Below are 23,900 nucleotides of genomic sequence, written 5' to 3'. Positions count from 1 at the left end.
GGAGGGAGGGAGGGAGGGAGGAAGGAAGGAAGGAAGGAAGAAAGAAAGAAAGAAAGAAAGAAAGAGAAAGTAAAACTTCTTCTCCTACTCTTCTTACATCATCATGATCATGATCATGATCATGATCATCATCATCATCATCATCATCATCGTGCTCTTTTAGGTTCTGGCCTCTGGATGTAACCCCAGCTCCTATAAGTCATCTGACTCTTTATACCAACATACTGTGTATGTAATAGGGGCAGCGAGGCTGAAAATAGCAACCACTAGAGGGTGCTCAGCCTCCACCACATGCAAAGTGTGTGTGTGTGTGTGTGTGTGTGTGTGTGTGGTGTGTGTGTGTTTGTGTGAGTGTGTGTGTATGAGAGTGGGATGTCTGTAGAGGAACTACCCAGTAACACTGAAACTGACTATTGAAAGCTTCCTGATGTGAACCATGATACAGGGCAGAGTGCTTATTGCCAGGGAAGAGAAGGGGGCATCAGAGCTCAGAGACGTTTGGGAAAACACCAAGTTGTGGGTCACTCAGAGGGTTCCTGGAATCCTGAGGATGACCAGAACACAAATTTTAGGTAGGATATGCAACTCTTATTTTAAATAGTTCTTTCTAGAATAAAGTATATGTCAAATCAGCTTAGAAGCACAGCATAGCTGTGAGCCCCAGCAGGGCACACTGGGTGTGCCCTCCTCTCCCATGGGATAAATCCAAGGAGCTTGATGTCTAAAGGGACATCATCCCTGGGGCGGGGGGAGGGCTGACACAGACCTAAGTGGGCTGAGAAGTAACTAGAGGCTGTCTGTGAGTGCCCCATGCTGGGGCACTATAGGCTCCATGGGGTCACAAGGATTTACTTCTCTAGGCAGAAGGTGACTAGCTGGTGCATGGCAGCCAGTACCTTGTCTGGTCTCTTACCTAGGTAGCATTTTGGCTTCAGCTCACTAGGAAGTAAAAATATCCTCATTCCTTAAAAACTGTCTAGGTCACACTTGCATTGGAAAATAACAAGGATAATTGGATCTTATTCTGTGGCAAACAGCCCTCACCACAAACTCTCTGTGTTCTTAATTATGGAGAAGAAATATGGGGGCCAGGGGTCAGTAATGGGACTCTCACCTGCCTCTGTCTGTGTCCCCATAGGTAAGCCACCCTCACGTCTCCCAGGAAAGGGGAAAAAGGGCTGGTCATTTACTGACACCCATGGGGTCTGAAGGATCCCAGTGGTTCTCCAGCCACAACTCAGGAGCAATGATGAGATTGCTTTTGTGTACAGCAGGCAAAGAGCCCATGTTGATGACAGGCCGGCGCTTCACGCCTAAGATAAATGGCTTTGAGGAGGGGCCTGCAGTTGTGGTTTTCCCTTCTCCCCGAGGTTCATCCCCAGGTCTCCTGGCACTTTAGAAAATGAGCCGCTGTAATTCCATTCTGCTCACACAGCTTTCCGTGGCCTAGCCCAGTTTCATTCTAATATGGCTGTGTGCTCTGTCACTTAGAACACTGATGAAGGCCTGCGAAGCTTCTCATAGAACCTTGAGGGTGTTCTGTTTGGCCATGTCCTAATGAAGAAAAGCTGATGGTGCCAGATGACATTCTCACACTCGGAGGCATCGGAGTGGGAGAGCTCTGAGGCCCCCGGGGAGTGTGGATGAAGAGGGAGCCTGCCTACAGTCAGGATAACAGAGAGATGTGGCAGTACCTGATCTGAAGACCTATATATACTCTCTTGGCTGTGATGGTTGTTGTTGTTGTTGCTGCTGCTGTTGGTTGGTAGCGGCGGCGGTGGTAGTGGTGGTGGTGGTGGTGTTTGTGTGTGTGTGTTTTGCTGTTAATCAAACCCAGATCCTTCAGCATGCTATAATCCCAAAGCTACTAAGTTCCTAGCACTTTGTATTTTGAGGCAGAACTTGTTCAACCGACTGACTGTCTAGGCTGGCTTCAAACTTGCCACCCTCGTGCCTCGGCCCGAGTGCCGGGATTGTGCACATGCACCCTTGCTCTCGACTACCCTTTTGTCAAAGGACCAAACCTATTGCTGGGATGCTCCGGGTTCCTTGGGTTCTGGAGCAGTTTTCTCTATTTAGCAGTTCCAACTTACTCCATGTCTTTTGCTGTGAAAGAGAAAACAACATCATCAGTATGGTTGTGTGTCAGGTTTCAACACTGTGTTAACCATTACCTGCATCTACTGGTTATTTATCGCTATGTGAAATGCTCCTTCAAAACTTGGTGGATTTAAAACAACAGTTCTTACAGCTACCTTGTGGGTGGAGAATTTGAGCTGGGAACTCATCCTCCTCCTGTTAGGATCATTCAGTGGGATGTCTTGGACCACCCAGCACCATATACCTAGTGTTTGAATGTCTGCATGTGACTAGAATGCTGAGGTCACCTGTCTTTCCCAGCATCCTCAGGGCATCTCCATGTGGTGCCTGCAATAATGAAGTTGGACCCTTTACATTGGCAGCTTGGGGCCCAGAGAAGAAAAGCAATAACTACCAGCCCCCAAGGAGGCCAGCATCACTTTCAATATTGTCTATCACTCCAAATGGTCACAGGCTACCCACACTTAAGGGGAAAAGGAAGAGACAGACACTACTGATCAGCAGCAGGAGCACTACAGAATTTATAACCATTCCCAATCTGCTATCAGGTCAGTTCGCCAATGAAGTGATCCATCTCTGGGAAAGAGGGGATGTCTGTCTTTTCCTAGGCACTACTCCAGCACTCCTGTCACAAACCTCTTCTAAAAGCCCTGAAGTATAGGAGACCAGAGCATTGAGAGCTATGTAAAAGCCGTATAAGGTGATGCAAAGTATCTGCAATGATCGAGGCGTAAACATAACAAAATAACACCCCGCTGTCTTTAATGCCCATCAGTAATTAGAGTTATGAGTACCTTGGCCTGTCTCCCTATCCGAGGTATCCAGGTGAAATTATCATAGTTTTATGTTTTAGGTCTTCAGCTGAGTAAGTTACTTCTTTTATTTGCTTAGCATGCTTTGTGTGTAGAATTGATCTGGAAGACCAATCGCTAGATCATATTTTCAGTTTCTCCTTTTGTTCGGCAGATGCTCACTGAGTTCATACAACGCAGGTGGGGTGGGAACATGATGCATGCCCTTCAGGGTCACATTTGAACACATGGTTGTCAGTTTGTGGAGGTATTTTGGGAGGCAGTGGTATCTTTAGGAGATGGAGGCCTCTGGATGGAAGTAGACCTCTATGGGCTGGTTGGCCTTTGAAGGTTAGCCGTTCACACAGCCCTAGGACTGGCTCGTCTCCGCCCCCACTATGGGACCAGCTTCTATCCCATACTCCCACCACCAGAAGCTCCATTATTCTTTGCCTACAGCTGTGGACTGAGACCCTCTGAATCCATGAGTCCAAACAGGCCTCTTCTTCCTTAGGTCGTCTATGCTGTGTATTTTAACCACCCCAATAGAAAAGTAATTTTGACACACGTGGTGGTCCTGGTATAAGGTTTTCTTCAGACTGACTTATGCAGCTGTCACTCCTGGCTTCAAACTTGGATTACTGCAGGTGGGCCCAGATTATGCGCGGGGAGGGAGTACGCTGTGGGAGAGCATATTTCCTTAAAATGTGAACCTCAGAAGCTGAGCAACTCTGGCCAGATGGCAAAGGGAGGGTCTGACTCCTAATTCAAGTCCCAGAAAATACCACTCAGGAGCCGTAGCACCTGGGGAAGCTTGCTGCCAGGTGTACCTCAGCAGTCCTGGGAATAGTGAAGCACCTTCTCCAGCAGGCTGTGAACGGCTCATTGTGAGTACTTGTGCTGGCGTCAAGCTGTCGAGTGACATGGCCCATGGGTATCCTTGGCAATTCCATTCTCAGTACTTCCAAAGTTCTCTGACAAGGCTAAAAACTCCTCATTCAACCAAAGATTCTTACACATTATTTAAATAGGATGCAAATGCTTGGTCTGCTCAGAGCCCTGGCAGCTCTCAATTTGTGTATTTTCAGAACAGTGAGGCCTGCCATCATCAGTTCACTTGAAGTTCAATCCAAGATGTGCCTCGCCTGACATTTGTTCATTCCTTATGCAGGTAACATTTTGGAGAACTTAAAAAGAAGCCATTGCTGTGTTCCATTCCCTGCCACCCTCCAAAACAACTTCAGAAACTATTTCAGACATTTGTTGCAAGCATAATGGCTGGAATACGACTTGTTCCCTACTGCTTGGATTTCCAAGTTGGATTCCACCATCCCTCTCTTTGGCACCCACTTTCTAGTTTTTCAAGTGGTATTTCAGTGGCAGGAGCTGCTGATTTGACCTGAGGGATTAGGCTCATCTGAGCATAAACAGATTTTGTCAGATGGTCCGACCTGGTTGCTGTGGGGATGGATGAATAGCAAGGATCATATCTCTCATATGACAAAGGAGAGTGTGGACTGAATCTCTCATATGACAAAGGAGAGTGTGGACTGAGCTGCCTCTTCCCGCTGAGCTTCTGTCTTCCTTAGAGTGATCCTTGAGCCTATTAACTCAGAAGCTGAGCAGGATGAGCAGGATACTTAGAGCTGACAGGTTCCCCCCCACCCCCCCGCCCCCCCCGCTTCTTTGCACCTGGGACCTGTAGAGAGGAGAAGCATGCTGGAGAAACAAAGCCACGAGCCATGAAGCAGAAAAAAAGAGCAGCTCACAGGGAGGTTATGTGGGTTGTGTGCCCTCTCCACAGGATAAGGGTACCTCGTAAGTCCAGTTCAGCCTGCATATATGCTTGTTTTGGTGTGTATATGTGTAGAAAGCATATATGTAGAAACAGGCACATACACACATTTTATATATATATATATATATATATATATATATATATATATATATATATCACATGCTGTCATATAAGTACTTTGGTATGTATATGCACACTGCATACACATATATGTGTATGCATATATATATATATATATCTCACACATTCCACACTGTGACTAGTTTAAGAAGAAAGAAAATGCAGTAAGGGCAGTAAGGGAGTGAAAAAGAACTAGAAGTCAGAAGAAAGACAAGGATGGAGCAGAGTCATAGAATATGCAGGACACTGATCATTGTTCCTTCAAAGTCTCCTGGACTCATGTACTCCCCACTGTGAATCAGGCTCCCCGGCCTCCTGGTGACGAGGCATGGCCTGGAGTCTCACCAGTGAAATGTGGGCAAGACTGAGGTATGGGATCCCTGCCTCATCTGTTTTCAATAACTGTCTGCTCCTACCTTGCATTCTTGAATGCCAACTCAGTGTCCTCTTCCATCAGCCAGGAAGAGATGCCGAAGGGAAGGGAGCTGAGTCTCTGTGTGGGCTTGTGGAAGAAGGAGAGTCTGTTCTGGCCAACATGGGATTCAGACTGCTACATGAGAAAGGATGGTCACAGACACTGTAGTTGTGATGTCGTAGCACATTGAGCCAGGCTTGTACAGAAGGGACCAGAGAAGGGATGAGCACCTATGAAGAAGGAATTCACTTACCAACACAACAACCGTGCGATTCCGACCAGGCGTTTAAGCAAAATGGTTACAGTCTCTTCAGTACGTACCTGGATGAATTAAAGGAGGTAAGAATTTCTAAATTGGAGGAGTGGGCTGTGGTACAAGTAGCAGCTTGATGACTCGGCTACCTTGATTGCCAGTGGTATGGGTGACTCATACCCTTCTGAGTGGGACCTAGAGAGACAGAGTGGACAGATCCCATGCATATCAGAAAAAAAAAACACTCTTCTTTTGATTCCTATACTATTCAGTCGTGTGCCATTGGATCGTTTTGAAGGTCTCATTTTACTTCAATATTTCCTCAAAAAAGACTTACGGAAAGAAAAGTTGGGCAATGATTTAGGTACTATGTCAGCCATTTTCATTTTGCTTCCCTATTCTGATTACCGGACTTTAAATACTTGAGTCTTAGCAGCCCAAGTAACTGGCCTTGACTTTACTCCCCAGGTAAACCAGAAGCTCCCGCTGAGGATCCCCACCCTCCCGAACTGTACCAAGAGCAGACAAAGCATGGCACTGCATTCAATGGAAACCTCAGGTATGTTTCCTGACAGGTTAAGGCTAGCTGAATGCTTTGTGCTTTTTAGTCTTGGGAGGTCTCCATTCATGAAAAGATATTTTTTTTTCACAGGCATAATCTCAGATGCCTGACATGCCTGAGATTCAACCACTAACATTTATTCTTTTGTATTTTCCATGGTCCTTTCTTAGTGGCTTTTTGTAAAAAAAAAAAAAAAAAAAAGAAAAAGGTTACCACCCTTTGGCATACAACAAATTAAGTGTTTAAGAAACACAGGAGGAGAATGTTTAATGAGGAAGTTGGCAATGAAAAATAACATAAAATCTCTATCACACAGCTCTGTGTCTGCAGCTGATCTCTAAGAAGGGTACAAGGTAACTCCCAAAAGGTCTTGCTCCCTTCTTCCCATGACTTCAAAGTACATTCGTCTACAGACCACTCCACAGAGGAGAGCTGATGGTAAGACATGGCCACGACAGCCAGCTGGCTGCCTCTCTTGGCCAGACCTCTCTTTCCTTACTTCGAACAGGGCTGGACCCTGGAGCCCCCACAAATAATCTTTTACCTCTTGGTGTTTTACCAGTTGGCCAGGCTAGCTGGCTTCCGTATTTTGTGCACAGGTCATCTGAGGAGAACGAGGACTCAGGACAGGTAGGTTTCACTTGGAACTGGAGGGTTGGACTGGCTGTGTGTGAACTAAGCAGCCTTCTGGAGGGTTAGGCATGGGTGGAAGCTTAGAAGGACGTACAGTAACAGAAGGACACCAGACACTTGGCAGAGGGTGAGAACCGGAAGTTGTGTGCATAACGGAAGCAGCCTTGAGTGCTGTGATCCTCTTTTATTTCATCATTAGCCTCTACATGGGAAATTCAAATATAGAAAAGATTTATCTGCATATATTCAGGATACTTTGGACTTTCTGTCATGGTCTTTCTGAGTCTTATTCTTCAATGCTAGAGATTTGGTTTAATTCTTAGCCTATCATGATAATAAGATGCTTTGGTTTCTTACCAGGCTGCCAGCTGCCCTGAATAGAGAAATAGGCCAGGAGTACACTCTTGAGAATGAGAGTATAGCTACCTACAGAATAAAGGAGGAAAGGAGGTGGTGAGGATTTACAACAGGGCGGGGTATGCAGGGTAAGGACTCCTCAGGATCTAGACTAGAAATCCACTGCAAAAACAGAAATGCACCCTAAGGGTCATTGCACAGGACTGAATGCAGTATGGGACCCTTATGAGCCTGGTTCTGAAATATGCTTCACTGAAGAAAGGGTCATTAGTGGGACAATCAGTGTGTACGAGAAACCCAGAGAATGTTCTGCCTTACACTGCCTTAGGCACATTATTAATCTTATCACCCAATTGACTGTAAGTTCCTTGTGAGAAAGTGAAGGACATAGTCATTGATTCCAGACGTAATGCAATATCTTGCCCATGGAGAATGTTAACACACCTTTAGAAGCATTTGATCCCATACCCTTCATTTCTTCATTCCTATGGAGCGGTGTGAATGGTCTCATCACTGAGCTGGGAGGTAGATAGGAAGTGTGGCCCCCGTGTTGAACCACAGAGGAGTTAGTGAGGCACCTTCCCAACACTGCTTTCTCTGCAACCAAAGGTCCTGTGCTCTAGAATAGGAAAGGTGGCAGAATTTTCCTCAGATCATATATATGGACTATTGCCACCCACTACCCTAAGCTGGAGATGTCACTTAGATGAGTTCTGTTTTATATTTGAGGTGTTTAGAACTCTTTGTTACTGCAACCATAATGTAACTGATCCCAATGGCCAGAATATTCATTACAGTTTGCTTTTAAAACATGAGTCAGTGAAGAGATGAATGAATGAATGAATGAATGAATGAATGAAATGACTAAGACAAGTAATAGGAGTAGAACTACAAATATGATTTCTTGTTTATACTCACTGCCTTGCTTCCCACAGCTTTTTGTTTTGTCCGTTTTTCCTGGCAAGGTCTTGGTATTTTGGACCTGTGACTATTAGCAGTTTTCGCCCATTCTGTCTTCCCTAAGTATGCTATGGAGTTTTTCAGGGAAAGCTCTAAATGCTGGACACAATAAACTATGACAATCTATACCGAGTGAGCACCTGTCATGTCCCAGGCGTTGCACCAGAAGCTGAAGTACACAACTAGAAAAAATATGTCCGCCACCCCTGGATGGTGATTATCGCAGCAAGAAAGTGTGAATCAATGTCGATGACTGCAGTGACCATTCTTAAGACCAGGCTGCTGACCCAGTCAAGACGACAGGAAAAAACAATTGGTCCTAGGCTGGGAACTCTGTGCCATGGAGTACACGATAAAGCAACAAGGTAAGAAAAAACAGGGCATACTCTAAAAGGACAATTAGAGAAGACCACAGGAGAGGAGGACATAGAAGATGACACCAGAGGAGGGAGCAGAAGCCAGAGAACAAAGGCCTGTTGTACTTCTTTAAGGAGGCTGATTTGTAACAGATTTTAATAGATAAAGCCATAGAAGCCATGGTCAGAGACTCAGGATATAAAGTCATTTGACACTGATGTGAAGATAGCACAGGACTACAGAAGCATTCGCATGAAGTCCAAAGGCACCTCACCCCAAAAGCCCACACTGGCAGTGGCACGGGGCAAGGAGCACTGAAGCGACTACTAGCAGGTAGGTTGTCATGCAACTCTGACAGGCGGTCAGGGACCACCTTCTCCACTGAGCCTCTGAGTTGGAAAGTCCCCCAGTTGAGTCTTCTCCCTCGTCCATCTTGCTGGAGCTCAGCTCCTGCGGCCACTGCCTTTGTACTGTTAGAATCAGTTCCACATCTGCTTCTGTTTCTTGATTCCCAAACTCTTGGCATCTTGGCCTTTCCCTATGAGATTGGCAGAGAGCAAAATTAAATGTTCAGTACTAAATTCTGTTAGCACTGTCTGAGGCTTTTTGAACCTAGGGGGAAACTGGTAGTCTATACTTACGTATAATTTTCTTGTTTGTTCCAGAGCAGGATAAACGTACCTTTCTATGGCAAATCAGGTAGCTCTCTATCTTTTCTATATTTATGCCACATGGCAAATGCAAAAATAAATTCCAGATGGATTAAGTAATTAAAAGTTGTCTTCCTAAGACAAACACAAGGTGCTGGATCCTCTCTTTGACCCACTATATATCTAAATTAGAGTCACAAAAGAGCCTGTGTGTGTGTGTCTGTCTGTCTGTCTGTCTGTCTGTCTGTCTGTGTCTGTCAGTCTGTGTGTCTATCTGTATGCCTCTCTCTCTCTCTCTCTCTCTCTCTCTCTCTCTCTCTCTCTCCCTCTCTCTCCCTCTCTCTCTCTCTGTTTGTGTGTGTGTGTGCATGTGTGTATGTGTGTGTACTAATGCCTTGAAGTTCTGTAATACTTCAACTGATATGTATGTCAGAGGCAGTAAATATCATCACCAGTGATGTAGAAAGAGGAAATAGTCCAGGGTTGCTGGGGATATATTAAGCTTGTTTCACAAATTAGACTCTAAGAGAGAAGCCCAAGGAAAGAGCCCATGTCCCCAGCCTCTCTACTTAGCCCTTGGGCTTAACACGCTTGTGAGAACATGTCCCTTCCCCTTTCCCAGAGATGGCAAACGTGACTGGCTTGAGTTGAGGTTGGCAGACTCTTATTCCTAGCATCATGCCCTGGCAGCCTGGCCCTGTTCTGCAGCCATTGCCATAGAAAGACATAGATCAGGCCCTTTGGAGAAGCAAGGCTCAGGGCCAAGGCATTTACGCCCCCCGAGGCTCCCTTCTGCCATCCCTCCTGTTCTGCACAGCAACAACAAGGAGCAGTGCCTGCTGCCCCTAATTTGACATTGGAGGCCCCACTGGTTGTTTTCTTATGGGGTTAGGACAGACACCAGGTCGTGTCCAGTGGGGGATGCTGATGCTGGAAGGTTGGAGGGATGCAGGAGATGAGGTGTGACTTGCAGCCTCTCTGCAGGGCTACAGCTTGGCCAATAGCAGCTATGAGAAAGAACCAATGGAATAACAGGAGGTGGGTTGGCAGGGAAGGAGGGAACAGCTCTAGATGACAACCATGGTCATTGGTGAGCCTTCTATACTTCACAATGCTTGTTCACATTTGTCATTCAATTACATCCCTGTGCCTACCCCGGGAAGTAGGCAAGTGAGGTAGGTATAATTAATCTCATTTTATAGGTGATAAAATCGAGGTTCAGAAAGAACCATAACTAACTGAGAGGTTATGCTAGGATCCTAATTGGAATTGAATATTCATTCCAAACTATGCAAACTTTCTGTCCTACTTTTCCAATACTTTCCCCTAAGCAGTCTCCTTTTACTTGAAACTCACATTTTCCCCCAACAAGAGGCCCTAGGGCTTTCCCTGTCTTGTCCTCTTCCTTCCCTGCTGCCAGGATCCATACTCGAAATGTGCATACTCTGGCAATGCTATGCTGTTTGGAAGGATTTGTATCACAACTAGCAGACAGCAAGTCCTCCGGAAAGAGATTATTGCACTCATGAGAGGACTCAGGTTGTTTGAAATCAGGTTTCTGAGGGAGCAGAGTCACTTGCTTCCTCATATGCCATGCCTTTGGGTAAGTGCTGACCCAGAGTGTTTACCATGACAATGGGAAGAAGCCCCTTTCCATTGTCATCAGAACCAAACAAAGAGAAGGATATGACCAAAAATCTTTGAATAGAAAAGGACTTAAGGCTGCATAGTGAAGTTTGGAATGATACAAGCAGTATCTCAAGAGAGACTTTGGAAGACTTCAGATGGTGCCTATACTGACAACAAGCTAGATTCGTTAGAGGAAAGAGCCTCAGCTGTAAGGCATTTTCTCAATTCATGATAAAAAGGGGGAGGGCCCAGCCCCCAGCCCATGGCGGGTGGAGGCATCCCTGGGCAGGTATTGCTGGGTTCTACAGGAAAGAAGGCTAAGCAAGCCATGGGAAGCAAGCCAGTGAGCAGCACCCCTCCATGGCCTCTGTGTCAACTCCTGCCTCCAGGATCCTGCCCTACTTGAGTTCCTGACTCCTCTAATGATGGAAGTGCAAGCCCAATAAATCCTTTCCTCCCCAAGTTGCTTTTGGTCATGGTGTCTCCTTGAAGCAATAGAAACCCGAATAAAGACAATGACTGAGTACAAAAATCCATGTGAGTAACTGACCTCTGATGCAGGGTTTCTTAGAAAGCATCCCCGAGACACATATGACAATGGTAGGAAGAGGGTACATGGCCAGTGCTGAGCTTGGGTCTGCATGGATGTTCATTTGCCCTGCAGCTCTGTCTCCTCATGCACCGGTCTGTCTCTCATCCCGTGTACACAGCTTTAGAGATTGGGGTTGGAGACTTAAGAAAATCCCATAGGGCACATTGGCACTGAGGAAATGTTGACTTTGTTGACCTGGCTGATAATGGGGAGGGATCTATTTGCAATCTTGATTGCTTGGGAAACTTGCAACTTGGTCTGTTGAAAGCTGCCCCCTTTTGTTTGTGTGACATGGGTTTTCAAATATATTAGTTTCAACATCTCATCAAAAGGTACTAAGCATACAATGCAAAATCAATCTGATGGGCCTCCCTGAGTGGGCAGTCTGTGGGTGACATTACCAGGTTCCTGCCAGGTGGTAGGCTATCCTGCCTGGATTGTGTCCTGTGTTGTTCAAGAAGGGGAGGCAACCGCAAGATATCAAATATATTCTAGACAGCAAGTCCCAAATGCCTCAGGGTTTTCCAAACACAGGAGTTGCTGTGGTGGACTTGTGTTTTAGGATGCAAAGCTATTTATTATGGGCTTGTGCTATGCGTCAATAATTTCCTGCCATAAAATAACAGAGTGGGTTTGACCCAGGCATCGAGAACTGCAGCCAGAAACAGAGCAAACAAGATCTTGATGGGGAAGCCAAGAGAGAGTGGCCAACAGAAAGCAGATATTCTGAGGTCCTCCAAGTCCATGCCAGTTCTCCAGTTTATGTGCTCTTGCGAACAACGGAAAACTGTCTCCTTCTATTCTCCTAGGGTCAAAGCTCCACAAACAATATGGATGGAGCAACAACATCTCTCTGGTAATGAGCAATGCAGCCCCCATCCAGATACCACTACCTTCATGTCCTCATTTCTACAAGAAATCTCAACATTTGGGTGAAACTAGCCTTTGGTGGACAAGGTAAAAGAAAAAGTGAAGTGTCAATCATGACGCTGTAGTCTCTAGCACTTCTCTGCGCAACTGATTTACAGGTGCAATCTGCACAGGCACAAGGTCTCCTGTTAGTTCATTTTACTGAACAATTTAAGTGAATTGCGGTCCCTCACACAGCCAAGGAAGCCTTGGCTTTTCTGATGTCAAATCCTATAACCTAGCCATTTCCGAGGAGTTCATCATAAGCTTTACTTGTAACATGTAGGCTATGGACAGGGACGAATTGGTTTATGAAACAGGGGGGGAAATAAGAAAAAAACAAAAAAACAACAGTAAAGGCTACTTGAGCGATAATGGAAGATTACAAAGTCAGTTCTAGTACTTACTTGGAATGCAGAAGATCTCTGGAGCACATACACCAGTTGCACATTTGCCTGGGGTTGGTAGATTATTTATCAATGAGTGGATGGAGATATATATATATATATATCCATACACACACATACACACACACACACACATATATATATATGCATACATATATACATCATATGTATATATCTTAGCTAGGTTTCTCTAATCCTGGGATAAACACTGTCCAAAAGCAACTTATAGAAGAAGAAGTTTATTTTGGCTTATGGTTCCAAAGGTATAAGAGTATATCATGGAAGGAAATCACGGGGCAAGTGGCAGACATGATGGCCAGAGCAGGAGGCTGAGGACGTACCTGAAGCAAAGAGAATGGACCAGTCAGGGAGATGAGGCTGCCCCAGTAGTGTACTTTTTTCCTCCAGCAAGGCTTCACTTCCCAAAGGTTCCTCGACCTCTCCAAACAGCACCACTAACTGGGGACCAAGGGTTGAAGATATCTGAGCCCATGGAGGACATGTCTCATGCAAACCAGTGTACTACATAGTGCTTTGCCACCTGTCTGTGGGCTTGACCATCAGTCTGTCGTGTTATCTTGAGTAAATTTCTGAGACACCCTATTATCTGGGCTTGGGTGGAGATCAGAAATGACGTGTGAGGCCACTGCTCTCTGAATATCCATGCATCTGTGAGCCATTGTCTGAGGGAAGAGGCTTTGGGAGCGGGAACTGGCTCCCAAGCTCCAAAGGGAACATAGAAAAAAGCAAGCAAGGCTCCCTGGTTGCTTTGATGCTCAAGTCCTGGCCTTGGGAGAGACAACCGGAGGGCTGTAAATAGTCCCGTGGGTCTCGAGGGATCAGCAAGGACTCCTCCACAGGATCTCTAAATCAAGCAACTGTGGGAGGTGCAGACTCAGGCCCTGCTGTCAGGATGAGGGGAAGGCCCTGTGTCATCCTTTAGGGAACCGTAATCTCCTGTGTTTGTCTGTTTCTTATTTCCACTTCATGTCCTCGGATTTTCTTATCCACAGTCCCGCAGGCAGGAAAATAGTGACTTTCTACCATGTTTTAAATTGGAGACTGCAGGGAAAACCTCATAGACAAAGAGAGATATGGGTGACTCAACACTCTGCTACAATGTTTTGGCCGCTCATTCTCCTATGCCTGCATCGCGTGTGTATGTTGAAAGATTTAGCTGCTTCTCAGATGGGGCTTTCTTAGTACTGAGACTAACAGTTATCTTCTTTCCTTGCAACCCGTCTAAGAAAGAGACAGGGCTTGAGTTTTGGTAAGCATTTGAGGAAAGATGTTTCCCCAGCCTACCCATCTCTAGACAGCAGGGGAAAATTCTCAATAGCAGTCTTATGAATATTTTGAAATTATTGGAGTTTGTCAAAAGCTCATTTGCCAAAACCTTATGAGTGCTAAGAGCTGTAGTGTTCTCCTCAACTTCTCTGGTCCATTCTGCAGTACCCTCAGAAACGAGCTATTTCTTTATTCAGGTGTCATAGTCTCTTTGTCCTGTTTTGGCACACAAACAAAATAGGTCACTGAAGGGCTCACTTATTTATTCATCCAGTAGAGCCTTCTCTGTCTCCTACCTTTTATCCCCTATCTTTTACCTTTTATCTGGAGCTTCCGTTCTTTCCTTGTAAACTTCTGGTTTCTGAACCAGAAACATTTGAACTAACATCCCAAACTACTATCAGGAAACAGAGAGCTATCTCTAAATGGCATAAGTCTTTAGGAACCTCCATGCCTGCCCCCAAGTGACATAGTTCCTCCAGCAAGGCCATACCTCCTAATCCTCCACAAACAGCCACCAAATGCGGACCAAGTCATCAAATGCTTGAAGCTTATAAGTGATATCTCTCTCAAACCGCCACATTCTACTTCCTGATTCCCAAAGTCTCATGGTCATATCACAACACAAACTGCGTTTAGTACAATTTCAGAAGTCCCCACGGTCTTTCAAAGTCTCAACACCATTTCAAAGTTGAAAGTCTCTACGGAGACTCAAGGCAGTGTCTTAACTGGAACTGCCTGTGAAAGCAAAGAGTAAATTACATACTTTCAGCACACATTGGCACAGAATACTTACTATCATTTCTAAAGAGAGAATGGGGACACATCAAGGAGATCCTGGACTGAAACCCAGCAGGGAAAACTCCAAATCCTCTAACTCCATGTCCGATATCAAAGGGCTGAGAGATTTTCTCTTCCACCTTTGGTATCTACCACATTCTCTTTCTTGGGCTTATTCCACTCCCTGTCTACAGCTCTCCTAAGCAGGTATCCTACAACCCTATCATGTCCAGCATCTTGGGGTTTCTACACAATCCAGGTTTCACTTTTATAGCTTCATGCAATGGCTTATTTTGGTCTCTTTCCCTTTCATGGCCTTCACACAGGGACTTCTCTACAACACTTTGACTTTAGCAACTCTCTGAAACCAAGGAAGATACCTTTACTCTTCTATCCTTCGTGAGTCTGAAAGTCTTGAACACCTTTACAAGTTTGTCTGCCAATTTAGGATGGACTGTATCTTGAATCACAATTGCATTAGCTTTAGTTTGTTCTTCCTTCCTAAAAGTAGAAAATTCCATAGTCCTTTTCCTTTCAGCAGCTTGAAGCTTAGCTGGATGGGGTCTTTCCCTGGAGGTATTCTTCTCTTTGCTCCAGTGTGGATTCTAATCTCCTTAAGAGCTTCAGTCTCTCTTCCAGCATAAGCCTTGGCTTTAGCATTAACCTTACCAATGTCTTTTATCTCCCTAAACTGTACATTTTGTATTTATTTTTCCTTACTTGCTCCTTTACACTGTAAACCTACGTAAGAGTTATCATTAGCAAGCATTCAATAGTGTCAATATCAAGCTAATTGAAATACCCTCTGCTGTAACCTCAGGCAAGTTCTTAGGACAAGAAGAGAAAGCAGCTGCATTTTTTTCAAAACATCACAGGGACAGTTTCTAGCCTACTTCTTAATACTATTCCCTTATGAAACTTCTTGAGCCTGGTTTCCATAGTCCACACTGCCTTCAGCACTACCGTCCTCCAGGATCCTACTAGTACAGTGCCTTAGGCTCTACATACAGTGTTCAACCATTTTTCTAGTTCCAAAGTTTTATCATCTCCCCAAAAGAACTCAGCATGGTAAGGTTCTTCACAGTAATAGCTCATTCTCTGGTGCCAACTTCTCTATGAATTACTTTTCTATTGCTGTGATAAAATGTCATGACCAAGGCAACTTTAAAAGGAAGAGTTTATGGGTAGGAGTCCATGATGGCCAAGTGGAGGTAGCAGGTGGTAAGCAGCTGAAGTAGCAACTCAGAGCTCATGTCCCAAAACACAGATAGGAAACACAGAGAGATAATACAAAATGGAAAGAGTCTGTTGAAACCTCCAAGCCTACCCATAGTGATATTACTTCCTTGAGTACAACCACACCTCCCAGTCCTCTCTAAACAGCCACCAAATGGCAACTATGTATTCAAATGTTCCAAACTTAGGGAGACATCTTATTGAGACCACTGTAGCTGGTGCTTTCTTTTGTTATACTACCTACCCAGAAAAGTATGTACAGCCAGAAGTCAACATAGAAGACAGGAACTCAGAGCTAAAGACATACAAATGCCAGGCTACTTGAGCAAGGGTGAGACATTTCAGTTTTTTCCCTACTCTTCTGGGGGTAGAACTTGGACAACTCCTTGGAAGAGTGGTTCATTAGTTTTGATTTTAATGAATAATTTATACAAATGCCACAGAAGTACAGGATGGGTAGGCTTTCATGGGATTTGATGGGAAGATGAAGTTCAAGGATAGGAGAACAAAGGTGATAAGAACACATGGGGGAAGAGTTTGCTTTCATGGCTTCTGGCCTAACAGAGACGCTGTGAGTAGAAATGTTGAGGATATGTTCTATGTCAGGAAAATGTGCATCAAAGCACCTCAGTTGAAAAGTGGGGAACCTAAAGAAATGGACAAGATGTTTACCAGGTATGTCTACATAGGCAATGCCATCAGACCAGCCACAATGTCTCTCCACGTCTCTCCCAGTCTCCACAGTCTTTCTTGGACCAAACAGTCAAGGTTTTTCCCAATCTACTTTAGGGTAGATTGCAATTGTTCAAATATCATGAGGCTCGTGCCTAGCAAGATAGGCATAATTCCTCCCCCCCCTTTTTGTGTGTGTGTGTATGTTTGCTGCTGTTTCTTAACAGGGCTAAGGAAGAGGAGAAAAGAATGCCCTTGAAAGAGGATAGAAACCAAAACTGAAGCCCAGGCAAACGTGTGTTCTGTCTTTCTGGCTGGCTGTGTGTGTACTTATCTTTTTCCCTTCCACAGAGAAAGAAATGAGTAAGAAAAATCTGTGGACTTTAGGCTTAACAGTCTGCAGGCAAATCTCCATCCCTGAAATATTGTTTTATCCCATTTCAAAACTCTTACTAGCCCTAAAGGTCATTGTCAACTCAGTCCAGATCCTCCTTTTTGAGAAAACCTAAGCAATACATTTAAAGACACCTTTGTCCATTACCAGGTTCCTTCAACATGCACTACACTTTCCAATTTTTCCCACTTGGGTGGGGTGGACCAGCTGGCTCCATGTACTCTACATGTGCCAATCAACTGAGAAGGGAGGGCCCTCCTGCTGACAACACCCACACTTGACAGCTGGGCAGGGCCCAGGGGCACAGTCAGGAGCTCCTCCCCCATAGAGCCTCCTGGAGGGGCCCCATCTTGCCATTCTGGTTCCCCAGCCTGCACATTGCCTCCCTTGAGACTCTTAGGCCTTATTAGGACAAACATCTGGGTTTTCATCTTGGATTATAAACTGAGTTTGGTTATTAGGGGTCAGTTCTGTATTTTATGCTGTAGAGATCTAGCTAAGATTCCTAAATATTTTACAGAGACTTTTCTAATGTATACCATGGAAAGTTCGTGTCTTGAAAAGGAACTAGAGATGGATGTTTTTAGTTGTCAAAAGTAAGACCTGGCATTTTAGAGTCCCTGTAAGTTCACTGTTGGCAGAACCTGTCCACTGGAACTCAGGCATGGGAGACCCACTCTGCCTTGAGCTCCATCCACAGATATTCAGCTTTCCACAGAGAAAGAATTAGAGCCTAGCTGAGAATGATCCCTAGATCCTGGAGAACCCTTGGGCTGCAATATCTCATGACTGGACTCTACCTGCAGATTCTCAGACACATCCACACATCCCGTGTACCCAGACAGACAAATCTCTTCTTTCTGTGGGAGAGACAGAGAGAGAGAGAGAGAGAGAGAGAGAGAGAGAGAGAGAGAGAGAGAGAGAGAGAGGTAAGTGCCCATACAACATGACAAAATGACAGAACCATGCTTCCCAGTGCTTTGGTTATACCACTCCTGCTAGACATATTTATACAATCAACGTCACCTTCCCAAAGCACTGTGGGCTGGACCAGTCAGCAGGCAAGCTGTTTTCTCCCTTGTTCCTTATTTGTATTGATCAAGGAGCATCACCACAGACTGGAAAGTGTCTTTGCCAACTTCCCAGCATGAACAATCTGAGCTCCACCCCTGCTTCACTCCTTACACCCCTCAACAACCCCTAGCCCTGTCAAGCATGCTGAGCAGTGGCTCAATGGCTGCCAAATGGCCTTGGCTCTGGGCCACCAATGATTCCTCTTACAGGGTTTGAAGAAACTGGCTCTATCCACACTTCTAATACTCTACCTCTCCAAAGTAGGCTGAATTCTAATCTCATAAGGTACCTACAGAACTTGGTTGATATCCAAATCACAACATGGTGTCTACCCACAAATGAGCTAGAATCATTTATAGATACATCAAACCACATTTTATTCATATACATGCACACATATATGTATAATGAAATCAGAAGGATTCTAGAGGAATAATAGAAAGTAGTGTGTGTAGTAAGGAAAGAGGACAAGGGAGAAACGTGAGGAAATGAAGTGTGGTTAAGGCATTTGCCACTGTGAATCCAAGTATTGAGTGCAATGAATATATTCCAATTAGAAGAAGAAGAAGGAGAAGGAGAAGGAGAAGGAGAAGGTGAAGGAGAAGGGGAAGGAGAAGGAGAAGGAGGAGAAGAAGGAGAAGAAGGAGAAAGGAGAAGGAGAAGAAGGAGAAAGAAGAAGGAGAAGAAAAAGAAAAGGAGGAGGAAGAGGAAGAGGAGGAGGAGGAGAGGAGGAGGAGGAGAGGAGGAGGAGAAGGAGGAAGAGGGAGAAGGAGGAAGAGGAGGAGGAAGAGGAAAAGGGAGAAGGAGGAGAAGGAGAAGAAGAAGAAGAAGAAGAAGAAGAAGAAGAAGAAGAAGAAGAAGAAGGAAGAGGAGGAGGAGGAGAAGGAGGAGGAGGAAGAAGGGGCAGCAGCAGCTAGAGAGATGGCTCAGGAAGTAATGTGCTACTGTCCAAGCCTGGGAAGCTGAGTTCAGAGCTGCAGAATACACATAAACAGTCAGATTCATGCCTGGAATCCTAGTACTGGGGAGGCAGAGATAGGAGTCCTTAGAGTTTAGAGGTCAGGCACCCTAGCTTCATCAGGGAGCTCCAGGGTCAGTAAAGACTCTTTCTCGAATAGTAAGGTAGAGAGTTATTAAGCAATACATGCCAGTCTCTACTACAGCTCTTCACACATGTACATACATAGGAGTACACAGGAGGTTTAAACTGAGTTGCATGGGAGCAGGAAGGAGGATATGTCCTCTCCTCGTGAGAAGTATGGATTCAGGAAAGGTGAAGCAGGGATGCTTTCCTAAGGCATGGTATTCCTGCATTATGTAAATTCAGATGAAAGAATGGAATATTACTGTGTGAGTTAATTTATGGGAACAAGCTGGCCCTGCAGAATGTCATACAATCTTATATACAATGCACAGACCTCACCCATATGTTTATATTACATGTTTTTTCAAAGAGCTATATGTCACACTCCCTTTCTTTATGATTCCTATGTGCAAGGGCCATCAGGAGACAAGGATCAAATGGAGACAGCTGTCACCATTCAGTTCATATCTGTGAGAAGCCTGCTTATGACCTGAGATGGGGATGTACTACTAGTAACGCACTTGTCATTTTGAAAAGGGAGTTTATCCCCTTGTCCCGTTCACATGAATGCTTGTCCTTCATATTAAACAATTCAGTTTATGATAAAAGAGAACATTATTAGCATATTGATTATTCATAGGTTAGAATTGCTCTGACAGCTGGAATTACATTTGGATCAAGGGTATTGATCTATGTAAGTACTAATTACAGACATTATGCTCTACGTTCACAGGTATGTGTGAACTCCAAAGGCTTTCTTTCACTTGCTCTCCCCTGTGGTATATAGAGTCCTCCAGTTTCAATCAGTTGTGATCCTTCCTCCTGGGATAGAACTATACACAACACAGCACACAAAGGTTTCCTTCCTATGGCTTCCTCTAGCAATGCCCTCATTGTTTTCGTTACTGGCTATGCTATATTATCCATGTCTTTTATTTTATACATTTCAACATATTGACATCCAAGATCTTGTTAGCCCTGGAGACACAAAAATTCCTATTGTCAACCCAACCATAGCCCACACCCCAACCAACTCTCTTGTGAGTTTTTTTTTTTTTTTACATGCAGACTAATAGTCACATGCTCTAATCATGCCAAAATTAGCTTCCAGACAATGGATGACAACCTCAAAGCTCAAGAGCTCAGGCCAGCCAATCTTGAACCTGCTTGTCTTTCCTTGCTTGCACATTCCTTTCCTGGGATAACAGAATAAAAATGTTTGTCCAGCATCCTTCTTCCTCTGTCTCTGGACTGACCACAAACTTCCTTTGGACTCTGATGCCATGGCACCTTCTTCCTCTTGGGAACTAAAGGTAAATACATTCATAGCAACCATATCTTGATCTATTATCCTGCCATAATTTTCTACCAGTACACTACATTTAGGATGCATACCTGAGGCCATAGATGTTTATTCTTGACTCTCCATCTCTTTTACATCTTTTGCCTGGTACATACATCTCATTAATAACTCTCACCTCCTTGGCATCCCCTGGGTCATCTGTTAGGGCAGCAGCCTCTTAGTATCTTGTGAGCATTGCTTCAAAAGATTTTGTGTAGATACCAAACTTCACTGATACTCAAGTTCCCCGTAGAAAATGGTGTGATGTTTGTATATCGCTACATACATCCTCCTATGTGCTTTTACATATTTTAAGACATGTTTCTTCATACATAATCATTGTGTTCAATGATAGGCTTTGTAATGGTCATTTCTTCCAAGTGTATTATGAGTATCAGCCATCTTCCCCTCTGCTCACTTTTCCTTCCTTTTTTCTTTCCCTTCCTTGTTCCCTGCGAGTCTCCTCCATTCTATCATTTCCTTAGACACAGGCATAGAAATATATGGCCATATATGAGGATATAAATGGCTTTATCAATCTACATAAAACCCAGGATTCCTAAATGAGAGAAATATGTGACATTTACTTTTTTAGTCTGCCTTTTTTCACTTAATGTGATCTCCAGCTGTATATATTTCCCAGAAACTGACATAACATCCTTTTTTTTGTGCCCACCCTCCAAACCACCCCATTGTATATATGTGCCACATTTTCTTTATCCACTCATCTGTTGACTGATACCTAGGCCCATCAATTCCATACTTTCTTTGTCATGAAGAGTGCTGCAGTTAATGTGGATGTATAAGAAACTCATTGGTGTAAACTATTAATATGCACTTCGAATCATCTAAAGATTACCTGTAATACCCAATACAACATAAACACTTTAGGAAGTATTGACCAGGAAAAAGAACCTGAATGTAATCAGTATGATCGAACACAGACACAAAAAAATATTTTCACCCTTCAGTTTGTTGTACCCATCATGCACAATCTGCCTGTATGGACATCTGGCTCCATTCTGTGTAAACAAGAGCTCGATTCTTCCTACTAGTCTTTATTCATTGACAGACAGGCCAGTTTCTGAGTCTAGAGCTCAAGAAAAAACCTTACAACTAACTATCTGGGTCCGGAACTGAGAAATCCTAATGACTCTTGTAGGTTCTGAGGCATCTTGCCAGGGAGGAAGGTGGGGGATGAGAGGCAGGAAGCACACACAGTTCCTTCTGGCTGGTGGATACAGAGTGCATGGTCACACAGCAGTTGCAGGATGCTGGAAGGGAAGGCTGGGGAGGAGGCAGGAAAGGAAGGAAACTCCCAGGCTCCCAAGGTCAGCAGGTGGACATGCTGGCCTTTGAACAGAGACCCTCAATGTGCACGTATGGTGATTCTTCTATTCCATCACATGACCTGAGAGGTAGCTAAAGCTAAAGAGATATTGACAAATGGGACAACAGGAAGCTATGATAGTTATCTAGGAAGGATAATCTGAGTGTCAGGGGTTGGGGCTAGAGGTGGAGTAGGTGAAGGCTCCAGCATTGTTGGATCAACTGTAATTTTGGCGGAACCGAGACCTTGCACACACAAGTGGCTTTGTTTCAGGGGCTTTCCCAATTCCTGTCTTGGAGGAAGATACCTATTGATATAGGCTAATGGTGCCAGGAAAAAGGAAGAAGAGCCTAAGTCTTGTTGCCAAACCCCTGCTGGGAAGCAAAGCTGTTAGGCAGAGGGGGCAGCTTGGCTGTTATCCAGTTCAAAAGGTTTGTAATCCCCCATCACCCCAGGAGGGAGACCTGGCTTTAGCATCCTCCAGTGTCTCCTCCAAGGAGACCCTCCACACTTCTTTGTTCTCTTCTTTGCTATCTTATCTGACCAAGCCCACTCTGTTCACCAGAGCCACCTCCCTGCTCTTGCTCCCAATTCCCAATGTTTTAGGAAGCTGAGCCAGTCTCTATGAACTTGCCCAGGGATACAGGCCTCTCTTTGCCTCCTCCACACCCAAGATTGGTCCACTCTGTTGCAGTGAGTAGTACAGTGAGATCCATAGATGGGAGGGGAAAATGGTTGAATGGTCTGCTTCAGGGGTAACTGGACTTGAGGATAACATTGGTTCTTGGGGTTGGGGTTCAGGAAGGGTAGGCCATTCAAAAGATTTTCGTAAGAGTCCTGGAAACTTAGTGGCTGAGTCTCCAAACACAGATTCCATGGAAAATGTCAGAGTGTCAGTCAACCAATCTGACTTCTTATTCTTCTGTAAGGGAGCCCCTTTGGCTTCTCTAAATCAGCCAAGTCAGTGGGCCAGTTCTCTGCTGTGTTCATATTGAACTCCAGACACGGAAGTGAAAGGCTCAGCCATGGACAGGTTCTCAAGTAATCTACAGAATGCTCATGGGATACCTCCAGTCCCCTACCACATGACCTAGGCCTACTGCTATGGCAACCAGTTCCTGGAAATATATTCTCTCAATGACCTGAGATTCCTATTCAGAATTCAGAGATTATGGCATGACTATTCCCCAGGATGGTGGAGAAGGGGATGGCAGATAATGTTCCCTTACTTGATTCCATTGGGAAGGTCCTTGCAGGACAAAACCATGAACTCTGGTCCTGCTTTCCTCTCAACTCTGTTTCTCTATACCCAGTCCCAACACCTATTACTTGAGACCATTGACCTGACACAGGCTACCTGCATACAAGTCACTGCTCCCAGAGCTATTGTTCTGAGCCTATATTAGAAGAAGAAAGAGGGGGTGGATGGACATTTTCAGAGCTCCTACGGAGCTGGATTTTGCTCTTGAGTTTTCTCAAGGACACGCTTGGTTTCTAGACCATGGGATGCTGAAACTTCCTCAAGGGTATGAGAATTGTTTTCACTTTCCTTGCTAGTTGACTGTCCTGGGTTCTTCATATATTGACCAGTAATCACACTGCCAAGTGGGGTGTGAATGTGAATCTAGGAATATGGATAGGAAAGGAGATCAGGAAACAAAATTAGGTGAGGCATGCCACTCTTGCTGAGAGGGCAGGCAGTTTAGGAGAAAGGAAACAATGGCTGTGGTCGTGTTCAATATCAAGCTTTTCATCCACACCTGGAAGCTCAATGCCCTTCTCACATAGCTCTGGATTCCCAACTCCCAGTTTCTGATTGCTTTGTCACTAAAAATTTGTTCACTCCTTATAGAGCTACGTTGTATGGTAGGATCTGAGAAGGCCTGAAAGCTTAAAATCCCATCTTATCTTGCTCCAAGGGCAGCTTGTAGCTCCCTTCCTCCAGGAGGCATGAATTCTGGGTTACAATGTACACTCCAAAGATTCTTCCTGTCTGTCTGTTTTTCTTTCTTTCTTTCTTTCTTTCTTTCTTTCTTTCTTTCTTTCTTTCTTTCTTTCTTTCTTTCCTCTTCCTTCCTTCCTTCTTTTCATTTTTCTTTCTATTCCTTTTTTATTTTTCTCTCCCTCCCTTTTTCCCTCTCTCCCTCTTCCTTCCTCCCTCCCTCCCT

The sequence above is a fragment of the Grammomys surdaster genome, unplaced genomic scaffold (assembly GCF_004785775.1).
Source record: "Grammomys surdaster isolate TR1022 unplaced genomic scaffold, NIH_TR_1.0 126013, whole genome shotgun sequence".
Lineage (NCBI taxonomy): Eukaryota > Metazoa > Chordata > Mammalia > Rodentia > Muridae > Grammomys > Grammomys surdaster.
Note: the sequence above shows the minus strand (reverse complement) of the source record.